The 19,415-nt window shown below is 42.8% G+C and overlaps 1 protein-coding gene across 2 annotated transcripts in view; it reads left to right on the top strand.

Moving 5' to 3' along the window:
• zgc:153372 (uncharacterized protein LOC767695 homolog) overlaps window positions 1-19,415 on the top strand; it is a 74,338-nt gene that overhangs the window by 17,602 nt on the left and 37,321 nt on the right. For both annotated transcript variants that reach the window (XM_063205161.1, XM_063205162.1), the window contains exon 11: window positions 6,509-6,540. The gene's annotated coding sequence lies outside the window, so the exon portion shown is untranslated. The remainder of the gene's footprint in view (window positions 1-6,508; window positions 6,541-19,415) is intronic.

Here is a 19,415-nt window from a genome sequence, read left to right as displayed (position 1 = left end):
TACTTTGACTACGATTGCATTCTGTGCTAAATTAGCCTGTTATTGCGGAGTTGATTAGGAAATGCCATAACGGCAACGTCTTACGAGCCTGCAAACCCAGTAGTTCTACAAGTGGCTATTTCACTTTCAGATTCAAGAGGTTTCATGTCAACAATGCGAAATCCTGCCTGCCTTATTTGAACGTTTTAACCAGGCGTCTTTTGAAAAGCTGTAGAAGTTTTAGTACAGCACACAAAAATCAACTCCGACAAAGAAGGATGAGATTAAATCAATCGTGCGCGCCTTGACTGATGCCATGCGAGTCTGTTGTTCTTTCTCTGGTCTGTTTGCCACGGGGACAGAAGTTCCTCAATTATTGCCAACATGGAATTCAACATTCAAATAACATTGAGGACCGTTTTTATAGCGCATTCCCATTGACGCATTGACATTGTCGGACAGGCAGTGTAGGCTATGCGAGGACATCCCGCAGGAGTCAGGGAAAATGCGCAGCTCTCGCAATCATGCACTCAAGGAGCGAAAATGCGAATGAAAGGTTTGAAATAACCGACATTCAGAACAATAATCATCCTATTTAACCATTCCCGCTCCTGCCCATTCCCGTGGAATATTATTCCTGTCCTGTCCCAATCACGAGATGGATAAATGTTTGACTCCTGTTTCACGTGTATCCCGCAGGAATCACGTGTCCCACGGGAATTCCCGAAAAATGTCATCCTCTAATACCTGGACACCTATATTGTCCGTCAGTACAATTCATTTTGAAATGTTCTTCTTTGTTGTTTGATGTTATTTGGATGTTTACTAAATTTCACTGATCCCCGTCCCAACTTATTTGAGACGTGTTGGATTTATCAAATTAGAAATGAGTACATATGTCCCCCAAAACAATATTTTTTCTCGGTTTTAACACTTAATATGTTGTCTTTTCACTATTCTCCATCTAATGAATAGATTTAATGTTTTGAAAATGATAGCATTTCGATTTTATTCACTGTTTACCAAACGTCCCAACTTCATCGGAGTTGGGGTTTGTACATATACAGAATCACTATTTTTCCAGATTTGGCCCCTGATTTATCATATTGTGCAGTGTCAAGAATTATCCACCCCCATTGTCTGGGCTTCTCTGAAATTGGGGGATGCCTGATGCTGGCAACAGGATTGACAGCATAATTTGCAGACATGGGGGTGCAACCGATATGCTCTGTGTGACAAGACAGACATTGTATTGATCCCTAAGGAAAAGCAGACACGTAGAGACGTTTAATGTATTCTCTAGATTTATTTCTATCCTATTCAATATTTAATGATAGATAAACATGACTCTAGCATCACTTTGGCTTAGCAAGTTATTTATCCGCTTTCCTAACATTGTACTTCAACAGCTGGTAAAGCTACTTTGGAGTTATATTTTTAAACACCTTCAAAAGACCTTTTTATGCATTTTTTAAAAATCTTCCAGAAATGACACATCGTCATCATCATCATCATCATCTAATGGTGACAGACATGAGGGACTTGGTAGTTCTATTAAAAAAAACTAAACTTGCTGTTATTTGGGCAGACCAGTGAATGTATTGTTTCGAAGTAAGTTTATTGCTTCGTAAATAAAGATCAAATATGTGAATGGGACTGCATACATTTAAGAAATAACCTAGTGAAATTATATACTCTTATGTTTAACCCACGGTGATGAGAGTCCCCCTGTTGTGCCTCCCCTGGTAATATAGCCAGACCCCCACATATCCCAGAGGCGAGGCAATCGCAGACGGCAGGGGGATGTGGACCAAACAGAAGAGTGAAATAAGCAGTGTGCTCTTGACCCGACCTTTAACCCTCACAAGCTCCTCCCACTTAACCCTTTGAGGAGTATTTCCCCCAATTCCTCAGGAGTTCTGCTCGAACATCCTACAGCTCTCGGAAGTTTGTGTTAAAAATCCCACAAATTAATTGTGACATTATGAACACAGAGTTTAGCAAAAAAAAAAGTACAATCACATAGAAGTGATGGTACTCCTCTTAAAGAGCAACTTCACCCCATCACAAGCTAATATACCGTACGTGATATGCAGAGACTGACTGTCAATGGAAACAATTCACTAGCCATAGTTAGACACCGTTAGGGCATCGCAGAGCTTAAAATCTGTTTGTTTGTTTGTTTGTTTGTTTGTTTGTTTGTTTGTTTGTAATGTAGCTACACGAAATAAGCAAATATAAATGTAGGCTACATTTCTAGGTCATAATGAGTACTTGGAAATTGATGGTAGTGGTATCAATGAACAAGAGTACAATAGAAATATATTTTACATAATCTATCTTAAAAAAATCTTTTTAAAAAATTATGTTTTATTGAAATATTGCCTATATGGGTGAAATACGCATTGCTCTTGACCTGACTTTTGACCTTTGATGGCTCCTCCTCCCCCACCTCCTCTAACCGTCTTGCTCCCCCCGCCGAAGCTAAAGAAAGTGAGGGGGGGTGATGGGGACGGTGGGCAGAGCCGCTGACAGTCTTTGCTTGGCCCAGGACAAAAGTGATCTGAAAGGGCCCCGTACCCAATATATACAATGTAATGGAGATCCAATTCTGGGCCCCCTATCTCCCTGGGCCCAGGACAACATACTCCTTTGCCCCCACCCCCTGTCGACCAGCTTGGGTTGGCTCGAGGGAGGGACGAAGGAAGGAGGTGGTCGAACAGGCACTGACAGCGCTGCACCACAGCAAGCGACTGCGTTTGCTTGGTCACCCGTGCGAGATCAAAAGCCCCCGCCTCCACTCCACTCTGCTCCCGTCTACTTACCAGGGCCGGACTGGTAGTCTGGCATACAGGGCATTTTCCTGGTGGGCCGACAGTCCCCAGGGGCTGATACTGTTGGCGTTGTAGTCGTTTTCCTCAGGATTGGCACACAGTTTAGAGGGGGGAGGCCCATTTGCCCATCGTCAATATAGACAGTGCATTGATTCAGCCGGTCACGATATACACTGTGATATGAAAGTGGCCTGTATATGTGTTACTGACCAGTCTATGGCAAAAATGCTCGGGACTCATAAAAAGTAGGGTACTTCGTCCGGACGTGCCTACGTCACTAGTAATGCGTGTCCTCGTTACCACTGGGTACTGCACTGGGACTCACTAGTTTCAAACAAGCGATTTAGGGTTAGGTTTAGGTTTAGGTTTAAGGTACAGGTTAGGTTTAGGGTTAAGGTTAGGGTTAGGTTTAGGGTTAAGGTTAGGGTTAGGGTTAAGATTAGGGACGGTATGGGTTAGGGTTAGAATCAAACGTCGTCGGCAACAAGGACGCACATAGCTATTGTGACATAGGCACGTAATACCGCCTCCGGACGAAACAACCTAGAATTTCATTGTCCCAAAAATGCCCGGGACATTTTTCGGTCCCAGTCCAGCCCCATCTACCCATCCACCTCCTCTGACCAGACCAGCTGAGCCATGACTGGAGTGATGCGTGACCGTTGCGTTGCCAGGTCATGGCTGATGAGAGATGAGATCAGCAGTGTCTGGCAACACCCCCAGACCCATCCCCCCTGACCCATCCCCCTCAACCAGCCAAGCACCCCCAAAGTCCAACAAGAATATGTGGAGCCCCTCACCCTGGGTTGCCAGATGAGATTGCTGATTTCCAGCCCAAAAAATGCAGAAAACCCACCAGGAAGCTCTGAATCCCGCCCAATTCTATTGCTTCCTATGTCCAAAAATGAGCAGAAAACCCCATCCAAGTGCCATTTTTACCCGCAGACGGCCATCTGTAAAGGAGTGATGCATGACCGTTGTGTTGCCAGGTCATGGCTGATGAGAGATGAGCTCAGCACTGTCTGGCATACACAGCAACCACCGTCCACCCCTAGACCCATCCCCCTCAACCAGCCAGTTGCCCCCAAAGCAGAACACCACATGAATATATGGAGCCTCTAACCACCAGGCAGACGCAGGTGTCTGTCTGGGCTTTCTTGTTATTTTGCATTTATGCCTCCCGTCAAAAAGGCGGCACACCCAATTTCCTAGTCATCCTTCTCATCTTGATTTTTTTTAAAGCCATTTTTTCATTATTCATGATTTGCTCTAACTGTCTACAGGGATGGCCTGGAAGAAAAAAAATGGACTGGCCATTTTTCTCTTGTATAGACCACCACACAGTCATTCCCCCGTCACATTTTGATATGATACTCCACTGTTTGCATATAAAAGATGCACCAATGGGGCGCCCCATCTAAACTGAAGACTAGTATGAAAGCGAAAAAAACACAAAGAGCATAGGCCCCGGAGGTCTCTTGGCCCACCAGGAAAATGCCCTGTATGCTAGAGCTGTGTTTCCCAACCAGGGGTACGTGTACCACTAAGGGTACGCGAGCACACGGCACGGGGTACTTGGAAAAATAGTCACACTGCAATAGAAGGGGTGATGTAAAACATGAGGGGGTACTCATGGCTCAATGAAAAGGCTTAGGGGGTACATGACACAAAAAAGGTTGGGAAATACTGTGATAGAGGACCAGTTCAGTCCTGGCTGCTGACTGTATGGTGATAAGGAAATGTATGGTACCATGTCTACAGTAAGGTGCAATATTGCGGTAACTGAAGAAATGGGTGTTTTTGGAATCACAATGCTAACAGAGGTAGTGTTTTGCTCCCATCTCTCAAGGACAAGTTGGTAACACTTTACAGTAACGTCGTATTCACAGCTTTATAAACACTTTATTAGCGTTTAATAACAATTAACATTTAACAAAGCATTTACAAATGTTTGTAAATGAGTAATAACCAAAGTATGATGGCACAGTGGAGTGGGAGTCAACTTCTACTGTGTGAGTTTTATGTGGTTTCATGCCCTCTGGTCTTAGGAGAAGAAACTTCCAGGACCGCTGCGACTGCGCTGTGTCTGCTGTGTTACCATAGTATGTCTTGCCCATTTAGAAACATTTTTTAAACATTTTGTTGATAATTAGTTCATTATTTATAAAGTGTTTATAAAGCTGTGAATAGGACGTTATTGTGAAGTGTTACCGACAACTTCAGGCATTTTTTGGCTAGATCAGTTATACCAGAGAGACTGGATAATACTCTTAGATTGTCTGGTAATACACTACTCTTTTAGTCACAATTTAAGAGTAGGAGCCTCAGATGGGTTATCTCCTCCAGGTGTAGTGACCTCATGCTATGGAACAAGCCTCTCATGCACACTTTTTTGTCTACTAGTTAGAGCATGACACAGGAGTGAATTTTTACTCCCGTCCCATCCCGGTCCCAGAAAAAAAAAACCCTCCCGTCCCATCCCTGACTGAAGTAAAAGAAACAAATCCCATCCTGTCCACTACTGAAAATAATGCTTCCCAATCCTGCCCACTCCCACTCAGAATGAATCCCACTCCCGTTTCGTCAAAAAACCGAGGCTTTTTTAAATGAAAAAAAAAATCTATTTTTGGCATTCCAGCTCCCGTTCATTTTTATTCCCGCTCCTGCCCACTCCCATTCATCTTTATTCCTGCTCCTGCCCGCTCCCGTTCATCTTTAAAATGTTTACTCCCATCCACAAATCCACGGGGAAAATGTCATCCTCTACTACTAGTGTCTAGTCTAGGATCACCATAGTCATCTGTTTTCATGAGGTCTCATCTGGTTTGTCCTATAACACCAAAGATTATTGGCAAAGGCCTGCATCGATTCTACTTGCAGACACTTGTTTGTAATGGATAAAAAGCCTTTGTCCTGTGTTGCTCTTTAATTTAAAAGGTAATTAATGTGATATCAGGGTAGAAGATTAGCTCCACCACGATTGTTGAAAGGGGGAGAGGGGGTGGCTTGCTTTGTAGTGTGGCCATTCCTCTGAGTCTCGCCATGTTTATCAGGTTCGGCCAGGACAATAGGCATAAGGATATCCACCAAAGAATCCCCTAGACCTTTTGTCGCCGCAGGGTGATCTGGATGGCACAGAGTAGCTGTTTGTCTAAAGGCTTATCCATCGTAAAGTGCAGGAGAAAAATCCTGTCTTTGATCCTGTCTTCTGAAGAAGGAGACAATGCTGCTTGTCTTTGCTGTTTTTCTTTTTTAATCATGCTTTCAGAATGACATCTATTGACTTCCTATGTTCATGAGATGAGGGATTGAGTGTTTCCTCCTAACAGTAATAACCTAGATGATGTTGCTAGTGTTTTGCGATGGTTGTATTGCGAGAAGAAATCATACTTGCTGGTCCTGTTATATCTTTGGTCACTCAGTGCTTTCAAATGCACTCTAAAGCTATAATAATGATAACTTTATGCGTTGTGTAGCACTATTCATACAAAACATGTCACAGCTCAATGTGCAGAGTTCTGCAGTGTAATTTAGCCATGGTGAAATATTCTGCTGTACTTTGTGAGTATGACATATATGTGTTTAGATAGTAATGCTATGTTCTCTTCTTTGCATAATATTTTTGTCTTTTGAGGCAATAAAACCATGACTTGAAGAGGTGCTATCTAATGAGGACTCTTGTTTTTCTGTTGCAGCTCTGACCCACAACATTGACTCCAGACTCAGGGTAAGGACAAGTTTCATTTTTTTTTAAACTTGAAAAAAGTACTTTGAACATACTCTAAAGTCATATACAGGCAGTAAACCTTTCTGACGCATGGCAGAACATTTAATCTTTTCTAAACATTGCCATGATGACAACTAAATTATCCTGCTTTGAACTTAACCTTACCTAAGCTTAGTCACGACCATCAAGGCATACATAGAGTTGCCCACTCATTAACTGCTGTTGTGGACAACAGTGGTTTACTATGTATCTCAAATCAATGCTCATTCATGACTTGTCTTGTCAAGGGTGATGGTAGTGGCAACAGGGGTGCCGATGACTTCCAGCCTTGTTTGGAGTGGGCTTTAATGGTGTCATGAAGACCGATAAACAGTCTGCCTCAATGGTCAGAGGTAACCCTTGTGCATCGCCAACCAATGAGCATAAACAACACAACATTTTCAAGAGGTTCTCTATGTAACTAATAATGGGGACAGAAACACCTCTGAAAATGAAGTCTGCGACACCAAGCTCCTGTTTCTCTTAATGTGATGTTTCGGTCTGATGAACGGCATGCTGCCTGAAACGTCACATTAATGTAAGAGAAATGGGAGCTTGGTGTTGGGGACTTTATTGTCAGTTTTCATGTGACTTTGCTAGTCCAGCACCCATTTTTGAGATGGATGTGCATGTGTTTTTTTTGTTTTTTTTTTTTTTTNACAATTGGACACAAACACTTCTTCTACTGGCAGCAGTTTGCAGTGCTGTGCTGTGATGGCTGGCTTAGAGCCAGGCCTCTATAACTTTTTTCATAACCAGACAAAATGGCTAGTAGATGTTAATCTTACTAGCCAAAACACACTAACTAATCGGTCAAAGTGGCTAGTAAATTAGTTTTCTCTACCTCTACCAATATTTGGCCAGTTGGCTGATGTTAATTTAGAGCCCTGCTCAGAGCAAACTGTACTTCTAATAGAGCGCCCTATTCTGAGCCCACGTCTGGTGAGGTGCCCTTCCCAAGGCAATAATTAGTCTCCAGAACAATTCTGGAAAAGGCCACGGTGAAGACAAGTTTGACAACTGGTTAAACACCCCTCTACTGTATGTGATATTTTAAGAGTTCAAGAGCAGTCTTGGGGCCAGCAGTTCACCACGAGTTGAGTAGAGATGTTTCTCTACTCATACAAAACATTTGTATTTTTTAAAATAGAAGTAAGCACCATATTGATTGACTGATTGACTAGCCTGGACACACACAAAAGTTTTGCTTCTCGAGGTACAAAACCATGAACAAAAGGGCCCTATCACAGCTTATCTTAAATGTGGATGAAGATTTCAAATGTGCAAAAGTGAGGCTGGGCATATCCTGGCCTTGCTGACTCCTGACTCCTGCTGACTCCCCATGATAAAAAGGTGTCTCTCCTACCCTAGCAACTGGGAGGAAGTGGAGCCCTGCCACAGGTGGTACACGTGTACCTTACTTGTACTGTAGCTATTGTTTATTACTCCCTGCAGAGCTATTTCATAAGCAGAGGTTTTATTTAGTTTGGTTGGTATAGTTACATTATAATCACATGTGGGAAAGGTAGCTGGAGAAAATGATGCTGAGTAAGAGAGAGAGAGGGAGAGAAAGAAAGAAAGAGAGACGGAGAGAGAGAGAGAGAGAGAGAGAGTTAGAGAAAGAGAGAGAGAGAGAGAGAGAGAGAGAGAGAGAGAGAGAGAGAGAGAGAGAGAGAGAGAGTTAGAGAAAGAGAGAGAGAGAGAGAGAGAGAGAGAGAGTGCAGGTTTGTGTCATTCAGCAGCATGACAGCTGCTATCTAATAGCGGTGGCCCCACTGTAGTTAATAATGGAACTTTTTCTGTCTGTTTTAAACACCAGTCTTTATTTGGAAGTCTACACTGTGAGGGGCTGTTGTGTTGTCTTGTCCTTCATCGGTATTCAATGGATTACTCTTTAAAAGATAGCAGGAGGCACATATTTCGATCCATTTGTCTTCCGATGACAGTTTAACTGTCGGTGGACTGCTAATACAAATGTAGACTGGAAAACGTCTCACTGCAAAATCAGAGCACAATGTGCTTGGTATTCTTTGAATTGCTAAAGATAAAAACGAGAAAGGACGATTTCTGTATTTCAGAAAAAAAAGACATTTACAAGCATGCATGTCCACGTTCAAGTGCACACACGCTCGCACGCTCACAGTAGATAGTAGACAATTGTTCCCTCTTTGTGCTTGTCTCTCTTTCGCTTTCTCGCACACACACAAGCACACACACACACACACACACACACACACACACACACACACACACACACACACACACACACACACAGACACAGACACAGACACACACAGACACACACACACACACACACAGAGAGACATGCTTCCATCTGACCTCAGGTCTATGAGTGAAGTGACTTGACTTGGAGAGGGGTGGGTTTGTCTAGCTGGGCCCCTTCCAGCCCTGCCTCAACATTCCAGACCAAGAGGGTAGCTCGCTCGCCTGCACTTATTAGAAAAGGAGAGGGAGGAAAGGGAGGGAGGCAGAGAGAGGAAGAGAAAAAGAGGAGAGAGAGAGGAGAGAGAGAGGAGAGAGATAGAGAGAGAGAGACAGAGAGAGAGAGGGAAGAGAGGGAGGGAGGGAGAGAGAGGAAGAGAAAGAGAGGAGAGAGAGAGGACAGAGAGAGAGAGAGAGAGAGCGAGCGAGAGAGAGAGACAGAGAGAGAGAAATTAGAAAAGGAGAGGGAGGGAGGGAGAGAGGGAGGGGGGGAGGAAGTTTCTGCAGGCTGTGATTATGCAGTGTTTCCTTACCCCGGCACGGCACGGCAGCTCTCAGCCTCCCTCGAGGTTTTTTTTTTTTTTTTTTTCAGTCCGTCCGTTTCTCTCTCTCAATCCTCTCTTCAGTGTTTCCAGCAGAACACTTGTTAAGTCAAGATGGGTGGGAGGTTAGCTTGGGATCAGATACGTGTAATTATCGTAACTGGAGAAGGTATTTTGTGCAATTTCCCGTGAAAATACTATATGAAATCTAGCAAGTTTAGAAATTGCGTTTACACAAAATGAAATCTTTTTCTTTGCCATAAACTAGAGGGTGGTAGGTGTTTGTTGTCAAGGTGGATGCCGTAGCTCATAAGTGTTGGAGGACACCCTGCTCTTGTCTCAACAGTGACCAATCTAGCCACTCGGAGTGAGTGAGTGAGTGAGTGAGTGAGTGAGTGAGTGAGTGAGTGAGTGAGTGAGTGAGTGAGTGAGTGAGTGAGTGAGTGAGTGAGTGAGTGAGTGAGTGAGTGAGTGAGTGAGTGAGTGAGTGAGTGAGTGAGTGAGTGAGTGAGTGAGTGAGTGAGTGAGTGAGTGAGTGAGTGCGTGCGTGCGTGCGTGTGTGAGTGAGTGAGGCCAGTCCTTTCCCCCATAGACCAGGTGGGAGCTCCGATATGCCTCTACTCCGACTTTGGTTGCAGCTGTACATACTCTTCCCTGCCCTTCTTTTTTCTCTTCACTTTCTGTCTGTTTGCTTCGGGCCAAACCTTAGTCGTCGGCGTCACCCTTCCCCTCTCCTCCTCTCCCCTCCTCTTCACTCTACCCAACCCCTTCTTAACTTTTTCCCCCCTCCCTCCCTCAGCTTTTTTTGCCCCTTTTTCTTCTTCTCTTGCTTTCGTGCTGTGAAGGATTAGGAAATTGTAGTCTATAAAGAAAGCTGGACAAGAGGGGGTACAGCTGCGCGGTGTATAAAGCCGGCTTGCCTCGCCTCGCCTCGCCTTGCCTCGCCTCGCCTCGCCTCGCCTCCACCGTCTGATGGGAGCTCCAAAATGATTCCCCTGGTGGATAGGCTGGGGGCGGGGGGACACGGCTCGCTCGGGAGAGAGAGAGAGAGAGAGAGAGAGAGAGAGTGGGGGCGAGAGAGGAGAGAAAGGAAGGGAGAGCCAGCGAGAGAGAGGAGGGGAGTTTGCTTTCAGCTTGGGCTGGAGACACACAGTCACACACACGCACACACATACATACACATACACATACATACACAGGGAGTTGTCTAAAAAATGCGCAAAACTGGAATGGTATGAAGGTTTTGCTGATATGGATTCTGGTGCTTTGCTTCCTGCGCATGGTTTCAACTGTTGCTCAACCAAACGGTGAGTTCAACTGTTATTCCTTAAGTCTGCAGGGGTTTTTCTTTCTTTTTTCTTGTTTTCTCTCTATCTCAATCTCCCTCTATCACCTTGGCCTGTGTGTCTGTGTTGTCCTAGTACTTATCTGAGAAGCTTGGCAAAGAAATGACAAAGAAAAGTCTTGCAAAAGGTTTGCTCATGCCTCGTGTTTGCACGTTGGATATGCACTAGGTGCTGTAGCAGATGCTGTGCGTGAATAGGCTCCGTGCTCGGTTCCTAAACGCTAAACCATTTGACTGTGGCGCCTGGATTGTCTTTCTCTCCTCCGTAAACAAAGTGGGGTTGCCTTATCTAAGCCACCGAGCTGAGTTCATGCTGAAAAGAAAAGAAAGCTTTGTGTGCGAAATTCCAAGACTGTGACCCATCACTTGCCTCCTACAAAATAACTTATAAAGCCAAAAGGGAACAATCTTTTACAATCTTAAACATATCTTATCGATCAGAACATTGTAAGAGGATTTATGAAGAACGCGCTTGTACTGTAATAACGCCTTTTCATTTCTGTTTTCCATATTGAAGTGGGACAAAGCAATACTTTGGATACCAGTAATACTTGTGTGATGAACTTGTCTCATGAACAGGAGAACCTCTTGAACTTGAACTACAAAACCTGCCATTTTACTTTCAGTTTTTGGAGAAGCATGTTGTACTCAAGGAACATGCAGTGGTAGCAAACAAAAGAGAACAGGTCTGGGCAAAATCAAATCGGGCAATACATGCAACCAAATATTAACACACAAATCAGTGTGAGTGCAGCATAAAACAGCACACACTCCGACGGTATCAACATGCCAGTAAACATTTTTGTTTTATAAAAAGAAAGTGAAGCTGTGACAAACAATGACTCTGAAGTCATTATTTTACGCATTGCTTTTTTTCTTTTCTGTTGTGTTTGATTCAAAATGTGGCTGACCATCTAAGCATTGATATAAGAAAGCTCAGACGATTTGTTTAATGTTTTGAGGTAATTTAGGACTTTTAACACACACACACACACACACACACACACACACACACACACACACACACACACACACACACACACACACACACACACACACACACACACACATTAATGAATACGAGCTTTTTTACAAATAAAAGAATGCACCATTTAAGATTACATTTTAGATGTTGTTTTTGGCCTACTTCACCATTAATTCTACACTCTTGGCAGGTCTTCCATCAGTCAGCTCCATGACACTGCAATCGACTTTCCAACAATCTCAACGTAGTTCTTATACATACTTTGTTTTTCGCATGCACTGCATGCAGTACTCTTGAACAATCATGATGTGAACAATCAGTATTTAAAATTATTTTTTCATACTTTTGTTTGCCTACTAATATTATGAATTATCACTGTGAAGTGAAAATACACATTTACTTTATTGCTGGTACAACTATTATGAAGTTAACGAATGGGGGAAAGACAAGATATACTCTGTGGCTAGACCAATCAGTTTAAGCCATTGAGGTTGACGGGGAGGCATTGGGCACGAAGGTGATGGCGCAGTGCTGCTTTTGCTTGGCAGCGCACATGCACACTTTGCCAGCTCAGTGCATTCTGGTTAGAATTTTCTAACCAGAATGCATCATAATGTTGCATTGTGCATGCGTTCTGCTCGGTTGGCGCAGCAATGCTTCGTCACGAACGAGCCCATAGGGTCTTTCTGGGTAGTTTTAAGTGTGATTAATAATTGGTGACTCCTGGTGAAAATGGGCGCTACACGTTTTAGCAAGGCTAGGACACTTCACTTTGAGAAATACCCAATGAAGGCTTTTCCCTTATGTGATATACCATGACTCCTTCTGACATGGCATACAATTTTTTACTTATCAGCTGATCAAGCTTGGCATCATTGGGTTGAATTTGGAACAAATCTGTAACAGATGTGTGGCAGAACCTGTGTCGACTGACATATGCCTATATGCCTTATTCCTCCCGTAGATCAAAGTAACCAAATGTAATCAAAAATGGGCTTTACTCTACTGTCCTACAAAGCAAAAGGCACAGTGCAGAGCTCCAAACTGAGTAACATTACTTTAAAATGATCCTATTACCAATCTAAGTATAGTTTTGGGTAGATTATTGACATCTGGCAGTTTTATTAATTTATAGGCCCATTACCACGTTTTTGTAGATCGATCATTTTATTTAACTTTATATGTATATGTTATTAAAATCATAGTAGCTTGTTTTAACAACAATGCAGACTGCCTTTTTTCTTTGTAAGGCAGTCTACACTGCTGATTTTTTCTTCGTAGAAACTCAAATTCAAGTTCTCAGGGAAGTGACATGTCTGTCAGAAACCATATGACTTACAGGGCAGCCATTGCGGACGTTATAATGATATTTGATGGGCAAGTTGCAACTATGATCTAATGATGTCCTTGCTCACCACCAGATCTCTCGATCTCTCTCTCTCTCTCTCTCTCTCTCTCTCTCTCTCTCTCTCTCTCTCCCTCTCTCTCTCTCTCTCTCTCTCTCTCTCTCTCTCTCTCTCTCTGAACCCTGTGGGTTTGGCCTGCTCCAGCCTCTAAAGCCACACAACTTGTCTATGCTGCAGTTTGGAGTCAAGACCTGTTACAGTACACAGGGTATGTTTGCCCAGTCATTTTAGGGAATAAACTCGAATGCCGAAATACTTTCACATCTCAACCTTGCAATTAGAACAAATCCTGCTGCTGCATAAGGGCTATTTTTCACTGGACCCCTTTTCTTTGTGGTCACCATTATACCCCCCCAACCAACCACACACACACACACACACACACACACACACACACACACACACACACACACACACACACACACACACACACACACACACACGCACACACATATTATGGGAATAATGGCTACGGTTAAAGAGCTGTGGATGTCATTTGCTTTCCCTCAATTTCTATGGAAATATATACATAAATACAGCAATGGCCAACATTCCCAAGCTAACACTGTCCACCAGACCACACTTAAACATATATTTAAAGTCAAGCATGTTATAAACTACTACCCAGGCCAGACAAACTGAAAATATTGGCATTATTAGAAAATTGCAGGACTTTGATAGCCTACTAATGAGTCATCTCTCACTAAGTCGTTCAGATATTTTAACAAGAATGCACAATCTGTGTGAGTTGGTGGAATGGTAATTTTGCTGTGGTTAGCCGCACACAATCAAACTGCCATGGCTTGAGGTTGCCTCGGGCAAATTCAGGCTCATGCATACTCATGCATGTTTAGTCTCCTCAGTAGGAACTTGTATTTCAAATGCTTTGCAATGGGAATTTTTTTCTTGTGACGTCAGACACCTTCAATTAGAAGTAAGCACGGAAAGTAAGAAAAATGGTAAGAAAAAAAAAGAAAAAAACAGCATTGGCCCATGAGGACTGTCCAGTCCATAACTGCATTACAAGTCCAGCTTGGCCATTACAAATCATCTGGTCATATCTCAGAAAATGCATTCTCAACAACCTAAGAAACTTCGCAAACTAGACCAAAAGAATAGCAAATTAAGGAACTCTCAACAAGTTTATTTGTGTTGGTCGATAAATAAATAGAAAGGCACTCATTTCAATCCGTCCACTTGGTTGGCACTGGTTTGCGTGTTGATTGATTGCTGGTGATGCATTATTGTGTGATCGCTAATTGTGTAATGCTACATACGTACTGCACTGTGCTGTGTAATAAGGGTTGGAAGCAGGAAGAGAAAAATGTTGGAGCTTGGATTGTGGGATGGAGGTGAATGGCTTGCAATTTGCACAAAACTTCTTCGTCTTGCCTAGAGCAACAAAACAACTATAAGAAGCTCTGCTGGCAAGCACAGTTGACTATTAGCCCATTGAAAATTTTGATTGCTTATGTAGTCACTGGTTGATTGCTTGTCTAGTCACTGTAGGTTTCAAGATGTTATTAATTTTATCTGATGGTTTTGCCGCCATAAGAAATGAATTGGGTATGGAAGAACAAGTATGACCACTGAAAAAGTCTATGGACTGTCTAGATGTGAACATGATCACAAACCTTCAAAGACTTCCCTTTGGTATCCTCATATTACACGCCATTCTGCCCTTGGAACACTATCGCTTCAAAAAACCTTAACTACACGACTGCAATATGCAGGGCTGTATTATCCATAAGGGCCAGTGGCACAATGCCCAGGGGCACCGACCATTTTTGACCAGTGAGGGGGCACCACAAGACAGAAACTTAGCAAATATTGTTTATAAAGGGGGGCACCAGTGAGGTCTAGTGCCTGGGGGCACCAGATTGGCTTAATACGGTCCTGGCAATATGACACAACATGAGTCTTACATTTACACAGTTACACTTACACTTACATCATGACACAGAAATACATTTCAACTTGGTCATTACCATTCTGGTATCAATAAACTTATAACAGGGGAGGTGTCTTAACACATAGGTCAATGTTTCTCTGTGATACTAAGGAAGCAGAGGAAGTTAAGTGGTCAGTTAGCATTGAGAAGAGATGTACAAAGTGACTGAGTGAGTGAGCAACGTGGGAAATACAGGAACTTGGCCTTTTCAAACCAGACAAAGAGGAAACCCGGGTATAGGTGTCAGGCGGGGGTCAAAGAGGTCTTTGGAAACAGGTTGTAAAAGCAATAAAGAAAGAACAGAACAGGGGGAAGAGGAAACTTAATATTGTCTTTTGCTATTGTGCTCATTAAGCTCAGCCCTACAGCTGCAGGAGTGAAGTCGGTGTGCAAAGCAATTTGTTTGTCTGGTTTTATATTGTGCGATCTGCTGTAGCCGTGAGCGCCAGACCCTATTAAACCTCCCAGCAGCCATAGATGGTGGACTTAGTTGAAGGAGACGATTGTGCACATCCCAGGGAAAGGTGCAGGACGAAGGCCAAAGTTAGTTTTCAGAGTGCGCACACATAGAATCCTTTTTGTTGTATTTTATTATTTCATGGCAGGATAACGTTTTAACCTCAACAGTCTTCTTCAGATAAAAAGTCTTCTTCAGATTTAAAGATATGTTTATTGATTTCACATATAAAAGTACAATTAACATTGAAAGCTTCAATTTCCTTTTTTTAACAAAAAGGATTCTAAGTGTGCGGACTTCTCACTCACACAAACCATAGATGTTGGACTTGTCTTAAAGACAGAATCTAAAGCAAGTAAACAAAACCAACCACTAGAGCAACAGTCAAACACTGTCCAGTCGATGGTGTTTAATTAGTCTGCATTTTCTGAGGAGCACAGCTTTTTTTGTCTACAGAAAAAGTGAAACAAGGGAGAAACTCTGACAAATGATAGTCATGTTTCTTTATGGAGCAACCATGTCATGTTCTGCATGCATGCCCAATATGTAGTGGAGTGATTCATTATGTTTTTGTGAACATTCTCATTCAAGTAGGTTGGTCATCTTTGTGAAAGTACAGTAGTTTAGTTGTATTCAACTGGACTTGTTTTTGGAGCTTGAAGGCGTTTCATCTGCTCAATAATAATAATAATAATAATAATAATAATAATAATAGAAAATAGAAATGCACTCTGAGAGAGCAGACCTCTGCCAAGGAAGCTGATTGGTATAACATTTAACTGTTCTATGTTTAACTATCCTAATTGTTTTTCAAGTCTTTCTGCCTTATTTGCCTGCATCAGGATCGCCAGCAAAATGTAATCACTTGTTCCTTTATCATTTCCAACAACTGCACAAAATTGAATGAAAATCTGTTCATAACTTATTGAGTTATCCTGCTGACAGACGGACAGACAAACAAAAAGACAGGAAAAACGAACCAATGTGACTGAAAACATAACCTCCTTGGCGGAGATAGTAATAATAATATGTCAGTTTTGTACAGCGCTTTTCATGGTACTCAAGGATGCTTGAGAGAATCCTCAATCACGCTTGAGAGAGTTTTTCAGTTCTAATTCTGATGTGAGAATAACAGGTTCTTTAACTTTATCTCTGGAGAGTAGACCTCTTCACATCACTTCACATGGGCCACATGTCAAAATGAGAAGAGATGACATATTCAAACTCCAGTCGCCTGTAACTGAAATCTTTCAACTGTTTGATCGTGTGTTCAGGGACTAGGTCTGCTCATTTCCAATCGCATGGTCTGATGCAACGTAAATGTACTGTATATTAAAGATATCCAATGCAACTTTGACATAAACACACCGATGTAAACAACTTTATGGTGGCCTCTAGTGGTTCTGCCGAAAATGTGCATTGAACTAAATTAGACAGACATTGGCTTCGAGATTATGTGCGAATTAAATTTCTTCGTCTTCTGTAATTAGCCAGATTCCCTCCCTTGCATTCAGCTCTCTCCACTTCTAAGGGGCTTTATCAGCGATTCCCCCCCTTGCTTATGAGTTCGCTGCTTCGTCTATTCACTTCACACAACTGCAATCACGTTTGCACTTCCTTCAGATGGATACTATTATTTGATCCACTTGTTCCCGGCAGATATCCCCGTCTTTATTTCACATTTCCAGTAACTATATAGAACCTGTACATTAGGAGAACGAGGAGACAAAAGGCTATTGCTTATTTTGTTGTAATAATAAAGATTTGATTTCCAAGTCGAGGTGACAAGACGCGTTTTTATCTTGTGTGGTGTTGAAAGTGAAAGTGGACACCCATAAGCCGGCTAGAGATCACGTTTTGTTTCCTCTTGATCGACAACAACATTTTTAGCCTCGCTCGACTGATTGTGTCCTTTGACATCAAGTAAAATGTGCGTCATCAGATTTCAACTCGTATACATTTGTGTAGCTTTGTAAACTAAAACGAGGTGGCGTGGACTTTGAGAATGCTAATGCATATATCCCAGTGCAGTGAATGAGTGATAAAATCCACATATTTGCTCTTTTGGCGTTCGGCTCTCTCCGTTTTGAAGCCCTTTTCCAATGTTCACATAAGCGATTTATTTGCCTGTCCAAACCTTTCATCTCAATTAGCTCGTGATTTATTTGCAGTCCCATTCGTTGTTTTCGCTGCATGCCAGCGTGATATTTTACAATCAGCTAGCCAGTAGCCAGCTTTCAGCGAGCTGCTGCTGCTTAGTTAGCAAACGAAGGGGATGAATGGGTCTCTCATTCGTCCCACTCATACACCATAGAAATCTAGACGCCCCTAGCGGCCACAAGTTCCACAACAACAAAGGGCGCGGCGCCTCCAGGCAAAACTGCAAGTGCTGTTTCGGAGCAGAACCACCAGATGGTGATGGAAATATTCCCATTTTCGCCATAACGGGTCAGTCAAGCAAAACCTTGAGTTCCAAGCCATTTCATAACTATGAAAAAGTTGCATAGTGTTTCTTTAAAGGCCAACTTTCGATAAAACACAGTTTTACTCACTCCTTTTGAAAATCGGACGGTCACCCCAAGTTAAACTCACTTGCAAGGCTCTCATAGCGGTGCGTCACCTCGCCTGGCTGTGTTTCCCGGTGTTTCCCAATTGACATAAATAATGCAGAGAAACGAGCGAATCACGAAAGCCTTTCTGTGTTGCGTCATGTCGAAAGAAGGCGTTGCCCACAAAGGTTTATGTCGACCCATTTTTCTAAAAACATGTCGTAATTTTTTTCTGCTTGTTTTCAAAACAAGCAACGTCTGGTGGCCCGAAATCTAGCTTAGCTTAGCTATCAGCTGGTTGCTACTCTCAGATACACACAAAGCACAAAGCCTCATACATACAGCATGACCACTCTGGTTGCTCCGTGCCTGCAGCTCGCCTAGGGGTCGCTGTCGAAAGAGCACAGCCCTGAATGGAGCCTGCACTCCTCCGTTGGCGCCCCTATAGTGCAGTACCACCCGGGGAAGTAGCGACTCTGTTTCCCATTACAATCTCTCCGAGAACAGGAGGACTTAGCCAATCAGAGACGCATTTCCACGAGAGCAGGAGGAGTGGGCCAATCAGAGACACATTTCCACGAGAAACACGGAACACCCTCTCGTTTCTCCACCAGCCACCTTGCTAGCTTGCAAAAACGGCTTGAAACAAAGAAACCAGAACATTTTTTTAAAAAGAACCAACGTGTAACACATTCAATAACTAGAATGGGCACTCGGTAGAGCGCAAACCTTCGCCTACGCCACTTATTTTTTTCTGGCCATCTTCAGAGTGTGGGGCATAACATTCTCCAAATTTTGGTGTTAGTTTCATTGAAATCGGACCGGATTATCGTAATATTACATTTTTGGCCCAGTCTTGACCTCTTATTCAATTCAGCATGCACACGTTGTTCTGGCATATAGTGCTTGGCAAAGAAAAACGTTTTTGACCTTTTCGTGACCTTGACCTTTGACCCAATCACTCCCAAAAACTAATGTATTGTTCCTTGGGTCATGACGAATCATCCCACTAAATTTAATAAAAATCGGGTCAATTTACATTTTTGACCTTTTCGTGACCTTGACCTTGACCTTTGACCCAATCACTCCCAAAAAGTAATCGATTGTTCCTTGGGTCATGACCAATCATCCCACTAAATTTCATAAAAATCGGCTTAATTTACGTTTTTGACCTTTTTGTGACCTTGACCTTGACCTTTGACCTTTGACTCAATCACTCCCAAAAAGTAATGGATTGTTCCTTGGGTCATGACCAATCATCCTACTAAATGTCATAAAAATCGGCTTAATTTACGTTTTTGACCTTTTTGTGACCTTGACCTTGACCTTTGACCTTTGACTCAATCACTCCCAAAAAGTAATGGATTGTTCCTTGGGT

The sequence above is a fragment of the Engraulis encrasicolus genome, chromosome 8, assembly GCF_034702125.1.
Source record: "Engraulis encrasicolus isolate BLACKSEA-1 chromosome 8, IST_EnEncr_1.0, whole genome shotgun sequence".
NCBI lineage: Eukaryota > Metazoa > Chordata > Actinopteri > Clupeiformes > Engraulidae > Engraulis > Engraulis encrasicolus.
Note: the sequence above shows the minus strand (reverse complement) of the source record. Positions and strands in the feature narration are given on the sequence as shown.